Source organism: Pelmatolapia mariae, linkage group LG3_W (assembly GCF_036321145.2).
Source record: "Pelmatolapia mariae isolate MD_Pm_ZW linkage group LG3_W, Pm_UMD_F_2, whole genome shotgun sequence".
Taxonomy (NCBI): domain Eukaryota; kingdom Metazoa; phylum Chordata; class Actinopteri; order Cichliformes; family Cichlidae; genus Pelmatolapia; species Pelmatolapia mariae.
Window position 1 is genome coordinate 92896417 of NC_086229.1, and position 9360 is coordinate 92905776.

Consider the following 9360-nt stretch of genomic DNA (forward strand, 5'->3'; position numbering starts at 1 on the left):
AGGCCCTCAAGTAATAAGACTGGACATGAGAGCCTGCTGTCTGTTATGGTGTTTGGGTGAGGAGAGGATTATAGTTTCTAATTTTAGACCGGGCCCCCACGCTACAACCATGAAGTGTTGATAGTTACACGCATATTGAACATCCCCCTTCCAGCTATTACATAACCGAATAACAGCCACATAGTTGTAAAACTTGAATGAAACGTTTGAAAATCAGCTCCTGTGTGGAGGCAAACAGTTGGAACAAGTGGAGTTTATTGAAGATAAATATTCTCCAAAGGAAAGTGATGTTCTCTGTCATATGGTTCTCACTCAGAGAACCAAGGTTACAATGTAACCGTACGATCCAAAGAAATGCAAGTCAGCAGCTTTTCATAAAGGAAACGATGTACTGCGTTTGTATATATAATAAAATACTGGCTGCTGGTAGATGCACCTGTGGGATGAATTTGAAAATACTTGGTGATTTCCTTCTGAAGTTATCATGTTCACAAGATTTTTAGAAAATCTGAACTCTGACCTCAACCTGAGATTTGAACTTGTCCGAGATTTTTAGTAGATTCACCAAAACCATCCTACTTAGCTTCGTTATCAAGTTATAACATTCACAGACTTCAGTTCGCACGCTGCCGACCACATCAGCCTTTTACGGCTCGGGGCTAAAAACAATATAAATGAATGTATCAATATGAGACCCACTACTCTAAAATCCTGGCATCAGTCTGGCTCTAGTGTCATGCTTTAGTGCCTTAAAATCCGTGAATAGCACAGGTGTACAGGTGGGTTCAATCTGAATCTACAGCTTATGATCCAGACTCCTCCTGTTAGGACAGAAATGCTTTGTCAGAGTTCGCAAACACTTTTGACTGATTTGCACTGACTATTTGATTTATATAGAGTCAAATCACAACAACAGTTCACTGGAGTGGTTTGCAGAATGAGAATCAGCACCTGAAAGTCTGAGGCCAAGAAACAATTTCCAGTATTTGCCAAAAAAAATAATAATAATAATGTTGGTATTTAAACAGCTAGAAATGAACTGTTGGGCTATAATGTGCAACACATATTGTCAACCATCTCTTATGAATAATATCCGGCAATTTTAAACCAGAGAGAACATTTTTTAGGAGGTAGAAGCTGCAATCAGTTTGTGGCAAAACTGTCACTGACATTAAACACAATGAGGCCCAGAGGGCAGCAGAGAAGCCAACAAATATAACAGTAATTCTATAAAGAGATTTAAAGTATCCAAAAGGACTGGTTTGGTTACAATGTAGCATACACAATATATAATAACACAGAGCAGATTATTTATCTGTGTAATGATTTACTTTTGTTTGTGTTTGACGAGGTCGGTGGTCTCGTCACACGTGTCACAAACCGTGTCTCGGCTGTTGACTCCCCTTACGATTAGCCGTCGTCATCAACTGACTGAGCGTGAGCAGTGATGCCTTTAGAGCCGTGTTTCACATATCACTATGACAGACGAAAGAAGCAGTTTCTACCAATCATTAGACCAGGGGTCTCACATTAAATGAGCTGTGGGCCACTGCTGGCCCGGTCTACTCATGTGAGGGCCACTTTAGTGTTTAACTAGTACAAAACAAAAACAAACAAGAAAACACCCACAAATATTTCCAAAAATGTTTTGTTTTGTTTTGTTTCCAAATATTGTATAAGAAGACAAAGCTGCAAAAGTGAACGCTATTTTTTTTTCTCCCTCTAACTAACTGAAGCCTTTGATTGAACTACCAAATAAACATATTGGCCGTCTCTGTCTGGTCATTGTGTTCATATTTAACAAAATCAAACCGCAGACATAAGTGTTCACATTAGTTTGTGACTCTGTCACAGCCGATCCCTCAGCATATCTCTGTCGCCTTCATATTAAATCATTTTTGGCTTTTTAAAGAACTTATTTGAACATTGCACTCAACAACAAACAAATCCTCAAACAAAAAAGTCACTTCCAGAGACAAATTTCATTTGATTTCTTCAGGTCAATGTGCAAGCAGGGGGTGACATGGGCCACAAGTGGCCCCCAGGCCACGAGTTTGAGACCCCTGATTTAGACAATCCTAATGATATAGTTACTTCCCACTGTGTTTGAAATGATTAAAATCATTAAAATATCAGTATATTTATATTTATTGTAGAACATAAACATCTGGGTTTTGTTCACGACAAAGGGGAACTGGAGATGGGCAGTCGTGTGGACGTCGTGGTGAAGAGCGAGCTGAGCCTGTAACAAAGCTCTAGATCGACGTCCCGACCCTGACCTGTGCTCACGGGTTTTGAGCGGCGACCAAAAGAGCGACACGGCGAATACGAGCTGCAGAAATGAGCTTTGTCCAGTGTGTGGCTTCCCTTAGAGGACTGTACTTGCTGAGGAGCGATCAGATGGATTATACTGAATATGTTTTACTTTATACATTCATTGAAATCTTCATGACTACACAGGAGATTATTTACTAAACATTAATATTCACAACTCTGATAACTTTCAAATCACTGACCATGTCTCCTGTTTGTATGATTCAATACTCAAAACTATAATTAGTGGGAGAGGTTTCAATCATAATACATCCTAATAAAGAAAAGAAACTGAGATAGAAGGTGTAAATTTGATTTGGTTGAGATTAAATGTGTTTTTCAGCCCTGAATTGAGCTGTTGAACGGCCAAGGTTACGAGAAAAACTGGAAACAATGATTTCAGAATCAGAATACTTTATTCATCCCAGTATGGAGGACCACAAGAGCCACGCGCATCGAAATAAAAATCTCTGTGCTTTAATAATGAATTGTAGAATAAATTCTGCAATTGTAAATTCATTTTTGAATTCCAATTTAATAAACTGCATTTCAAAATCCTTTTTCCAATTGCACTTTAATAAACTGCATTTTAAAATCCTTTTTTCAGTTGCACTTTAATAAACTGCAGTTCAAAATCCTTTTTCCACTTGCACTTTAATAAACTGCAGTTCAAAATCCTTTTTCCACCTGCAATTTAATAAACTGCAGTTCAAAATCCTTTTTCCACTTGCAATTTAATAAACTGCAGTTCAAAATCCTTTTTCCACCTGCAATTTAATAAACTGCAGGTCAAAATCCTTTTTCCACTTGCAATTTAATAAACTGCAGTTCAAAATCCTTTTTCCACCTGCAATTTAATAAACTGCAGGTCAAAATCCTTTTTCCACTTGCAATTTAATAAACTGCAGGTCAAAATCCTTTTTCCACCTGCAATTTAATAAACTGCAGTTCAAAATCCTTTTTCCACTTGCAATTTAATAAACTGCAGTTCAAAATCCTTTTTCCACCTGCAATTTAATAAACTGCAGGTCAAAATCCTTTTTCCACCTGCAATTTAATAAACTGCAGGTCAAAATCCTTTTTCCACTTGCAATTTAATAAACTGCAGTTCAAAATCCTTTTTCCACTTGCAATTTAATAAACTGCAGTTCAAAATCCTTTTTCCACTTGCAATTTAATAAACTGCAGGTCAAAATCCTTTTTCCACCTGCAATTTAATAAACTGCAGGTCAAAATCCTTTTTCCACCTGCAATTTAATAAACTGCAGTTCAAAATCCATTTCCCTTTCCTGTTCGCTCCGGGATTAGCTGCTGGATTAGCTCCTGGATTAGCTGCTGGATTAGCTCTTCGATTAACAACTTGCTGGAGGCTATTCAAATTAGCCACACCGTGGGATGTAAGGAGCTCTCTGATTGCTTGGTCAGACACAGGCTGTCTGCCAGCCTGGATTTTTCTAGCTCATAGCTTCTCCCTGCTATGAAGCGTGTGTGCTTGTACAAAGGCCGTTCAGCGTCGGGATTTACACTCGGCTCGACACGGATATGTGAAGAATGAAGGGACCCTGCAGCGAAACGGAGAGCCAACCTCTGACTGAGTGCCTGTTTATACAGTCTGACCACCTGTTGAAGGTAAGGTGCTAACGTGGCTAACGCTAGCATCACCGCACGTAGCCCCGTTATTTTAAGGTCATTTTAGCTTATGAAAATTTTACGTCGCAGCTGTACGAGCTCGCTACGTGTTTTGTAAGCTGCTGTGCTCTTCACAAATAAAGCTGGAAGCAGCTCAGACTGTTAGAACCAGCACTGAGACCTGTTACATTTATACTAGTGATGCGCGAATCATGAACGAATCGTTCAATACTCGAGAATCACTTTACTGACTCATGAATCATGATTCACAAGCCCAACTGACTCACTGACTCATCCCTGTTGCTGTTAGCAGCAATATATCTAGCTTATAATTAAAATTGTGGAGAAAAACACAACATCCAGTATCTTAACAAAAACATTTCTGCTCTGAACTGGAAGAAAAAACCCTGAGTAGAAGCTCACATCAAGACAATAGCTCCTCGGTTCACAGTAGCATCGCTCTGCTAACATGCTAACAGCACATTTGAGCTACTCACCCCCTCCTTTCCTGTGCTGAATCGTAGAGCCAGCGAGTCACTCAGGACTCGCTAACCCCCTCCCTCCTGTGCTGAATCATAGAGCCAGCGAGTCACTCAGGACTCGCTAACCCCCTCCCTCCTGTGCTGAATCGTAGAGCCAGCGAGTCACTCAGGACTCGCTAACCCCCTCCCTCCTGTGCTGAATCGTAGAGCCAGCGAGTCACTCAGGACTCGCTAACCCGCTCCCTCCTGTGCTGAATCGTAGAGCCAGCGAGTCACTCAGGACTCGCTAACCCGCTCCCTCCTGTGCTGAATCGTAGAGCCAGCGAGTCACTCAGGACTCGCTCACCCCCTCCCTCCTGTGCTGAATCGTAGAGCCAGCGAGCCACTCAGGACTCGCTAACCCCCTCCCTCCTGTGCTGAATCATAGAGCGAACGAATCACTCACTCACTCACCCCCTCCCTCCGGGCTCACAGCTTCTTCTTCTTGGTTGGCAACCAATGTTAAGGCGCATTACCGCCCCCTGGCTCACGGCTCAGTGGACATTTAGATGAGAAAATATATACTTGACACATTTAAGGAAAATACTAATAAAATAAAAATAAACAAGATAAATGTTCCCTTTAGAAATTTTTTTGCTCTTTTTTGCTTTATAAAATTGTTGTTTTCTTTTAGAATCACTCATCTTAGCAGTAGGATTTACATGAAAATAGAAAAGAAATTAAGTTTGAGTGAAAATGTACATTTTTTGCACTCTCTGGTCAACTGACTCAGTGAATCAAATGACTCAAAAAACCCGATTCACTTTGGTGAGTGACTCATTAAAACTCGATTCAGTAAAAAGAATCAAATTTACCATCACTAATTTATACAGTGTTAGAGCAATGGCTGCAACCTACAGCCTTTAAACTAGCGATTAAAATGCTGACAGTAAACTCGTCAGTCCAGATGTTACCACATTACTCTATGGTACTTAGAGTTAAAAACAACTGAGACAGGCTGATTAAAATAACAGCTGTCATTTCTCTCATTCCTTATATCAAGACTGGAGATCACACTACTGATTTCAGTTCATTTAATATGTGAGTGCACAGATTCATTCTCAACTGGACAGAAATGATGATCAAAGGTTGTATATATGATGAAGTCATCAAATCCCAGCCTCTAACACAGTGCGCTGAATCTTAGCTTTGAATGTCCAGTATATTCTAATCAGTGCAATGTAAGCATTCACTGAACTACAGTATCTACACCTGTGTGGTAAAGATACAGATAATGAAATTTAATTATTAATACAATATACATCATGAAAAATGAAAGCTGAAATTGATTCAGTTTAGTACTTTTCTCTGTATGCTCTGTGATTATAAAGGCCTTAAATTCTGTGATATATACTGTAAATGATGTTCACAGAGGTCTTAAAGTACTTAAATCACTGCTGATAGTCTGGTTGTTTACATTTTCACATGTTTTTGTGTCTGTAGGGCTGTTTGATGACGATTTGGACTCCTCTGGGAGATGAGGACACACCCACATCTGTTCCATACTGCAGCCATTGATGGTGTTACAGCTCTGAGTCAGCTTTGAGCCATCAGACGCACACACTGGAAAACCAGCGCCTGGACTTCATGCAGGAGAGACGGCCTCAGTGATGTTGGTTCATAAGCGAGTTCAAACATTTCTGGCCTCTTATCACTTAGATTTTGAATGCATTTAAAGCAGGAACTGCACACCTAGCTGTCAAAAGTTTGGCAGCATGAGTACTGTAAAGTTTTGTAGGGTCCTTGTTAAAAATTCCACAAGCACCACACCACATTTGCCATATATAGTTCAATTTTGTACAGGACACTTTTGAAATTTTATATATATATATGTGTATATATCCATCCCCCCTAGTTATCCACTTGCCAGTAATTTTTGAGTAAATGGATGTCACTGATAAATCAGTGGTGATTCACCTGCAAATGTTTTTAACAAACTTTGTTTTTTGTAGAATTCATCAGCAGCTGTGGAGAGATGCATTTGAATATCTTCTGGTTCCACCTTTCCTTACCTGGAAGCTGAGTATTGCTGATTTCTGACAAGGACACAAACCTCAGTGCTTATCATGGGTGTTACATCCTCTGTGCCGCAATTCCAGAGAAAACGAGAGAGCAACGATCACTCATTAAGACCAGCCAGAAATCTGTCCCTTTCTGGCAGCTGTGGAAACTTCCAATAAGAAAGTTTGCATTCTTAGAACAATGCTGGGTCATGTGTGATGTGTCATGTGAGGATATTACATTTTGCCTTAATTCTGCTCAATTAAGTGTTTTGATCGTTGATCCAGTATGGCAGCTTTGTGTTGTGCTGCAAGTTAAAACCCATTGTCCTCATGAGCACAGCATCTAACAACTCTCCTTAAAAAAAGTCGATTGACTTTAACTGGACACATTGGTTTCCAGTGGGAGATACATTCATCAGTCATCCGTGACACTGGAGAAGTCACCTGGATGAGTGATAAAACAATTTTCCATGGAAAATCAAGAGGAACTAAACTTTGTTTCTTTGGGCTCAATTTTGCCTGAGGCTGAAATTGAGCCCAAAATGTTTTCTTCTTTCAGAAGAAAACATATTGCCAATAATCAGATAAAAAGATTGTTGAACCAGGTGGTATTCTCTGGAGTTTAAGACCAAAACTGAACTCAGTGAATTGACATTAGACTGTAATTCATAAGATGAATAGAAATACTGCTGAAGCTGAAATGTGTGTGTGTATATATATATCTATATATATAAATATAATGTGTGTGTGTGTGTGATCTTTTTTTCCCCCAATTCATCAGGTCTGTAAAGTTCAGTATGACTGTGGTACATGATACAAAAGAATAAATACAGAAGAATAAAAACTTTGTGAATAACTTTACTCTTCTTAAAAATAACTCATAAAACAAGTAAATGTACAAATGTGTACAAGTTAGAGACTTCCTCAGGAAGTTTACACTCTTTTGGAGTGATTTTAATTGTGTGTTAAAAAAGAAAGAGATTAGAGGTAAAGTAGAGGATGCAGAGTCCATCATCACTGAGGCCGTCTCTCCTGCATGAAGTCCAGGTGCTGGTTTTCCAGTGTGTGCGTCTGATGGCCCAAAGCTGACTCAGAGCTGTAACACCATCAATGGCTGCAGTATGGAACAGATGTGGGTGTGTCCTCATCTCCCAGAGGAGTCCAAATCGTCATCAAACAGCCCTACAGACACAAAAACATGTGAAAATGTAAACAACCAGACTATCAGCAGTGATTTAAGTACTTTAAGACCTCTGTGAACATCATTTACAGTATATATCACAGAATTTAAGGCCTTTATAATCACAGAGCATACAGAGAAAAGTACTAAACTGAATCAATTTCAGCTTTCATTTTTCATGATGTATATTGTATTAATAATTAAATTTCATTATCTGTATCTTTACCACACATTTGCCACACAGGTGTAGATACTATAGGTTCAGTGAATGCTTAAATTACACTGATTAGAATATACTGGACATTCAAAGCTAAGATTCAGCGCACTGTGTTAGAGGCTGGGATTTGATGAATTCATCATATATACAACCTTTGATCATCATTTCTGTCCAGTTGAGAATGAATCTGTGCACTCACATATTAAATGAACTGAAATCAGTAGTGTGATCTCCAGTCTTGATATAAGGAATGAGAGAACTGACAGCTGTTATTTTAATCAGCCTGTCTCAGTTGTTTTAACTCTAAGTATCACAAAGTAATGTGGTAACATCTGGACTGACGAGTTTACTGTCAGCATTTTAATCGCTAGTTTAAAGGCTGTAGGTTGCAGCCATTGCTCTAACACTGTATAAATGTAACAGGCCTCAGTGCTGGTTCTAACAGTCTGAGCTGCTTCCAGCTTTATTTGTGAAGAGCACAGCAGCTTACAAAACACGTAGCGAGCTCGTACAGCTGCGACGTAAAACTTTCATTAGCTAAGATGATCTTAAAATAACGGGGCTACGTGCGGTGATGCTAGCGTTAGCCACGTTAGCACCTTACCTTCAACAGGTGGTCAGACTGTGTAGACAGGCACTCAGTCAGAGGTTGGCTCTCCGTTTCGCTGCAGGGTCCCTTCATTCTTCACATATCCGTGTCGAGCCGAGTGTAAATCCCGACGCTGAACGGCCTTTGTACAAGCACACACGCTTCATAGCAGGGCGAAGCTATGAGCTAGAAAAATCCAGGCTGGCAGACAGCCTGTGTCTGACCAACCAATCAGAGAGCTCCTTACATCCCACGGTGTGGCTAATTTGAATAGCCTCCAGCAAGTTGTTAATCGAAGAGCTAATCCAGCAGCTAATCCAGGAGCTAATCCAGCAGCTAATCCAGGAGCTAATCCAGCAGCTAATCCCGGAGCGAACAGGAAAGGGAAATGGATTTTGAACTGCAGTTTATTAAATTGCAAGTGGAAAAAGGATTTTGAACTGCAGTTTATTAAATTGCAGGTGGAAAAAGGATTTTGACCTGCAGTTTATTAAATTGCAGGTGGAAAAAGGATTTTGACCTGCAGTTTATTAAATTGCAGGTGGAAAAAGGATTTTGACCTGCAGTTTATTAAATTGCAAGTGGAAAAAGGATTTTGACCTGCAGTTTATTAAATTGCAGGTGGAAAAAGGATTTTGAACTGCAGTTTATTAAAGTGCAACTGAAAAAAGGATTTTAAAATGCAGTTTATTAAAGTGCAATTGGAAAAAGGATTTTGAAATGCAATTGGAAAAAGGATTTTGAAATGCAGTTTATTAAATTGGAATTCAAAAATGAATTTACAATTGCAGAATTTATTCTACAATTCATTATTAAAGCACAGAGATTTTTATTTCGATGCGCGTGGCTCTTGTGGTCCTCCATATCCCAGGGGAAAATGTAATCTGATTAAAAAACACCAGATGTGC

The 9360-nt window shown here is 39.5% G+C and overlaps 1 long non-coding RNA gene and 1 pseudogene across 1 annotated transcript; both read left to right on the forward strand.

Annotated features, from left to right (window-relative positions):
- The window catches only part of LOC134625026 (NACHT, LRR and PYD domains-containing protein 14-like), a 551707-nt pseudogene that overhangs the window by 113932 nt on the left and 428415 nt on the right, over positions 1 to 9360 (forward strand).
- LOC134625056 (uncharacterized) lies at positions 3565 to 7239 on the forward strand. Its single transcript, XR_010093681.1, has 3 exons — positions 3565 to 3942; positions 5907 to 6075; positions 6416 to 7239. It is a non-coding gene; the product is annotated as an uncharacterized LOC134625056 (long non-coding RNA).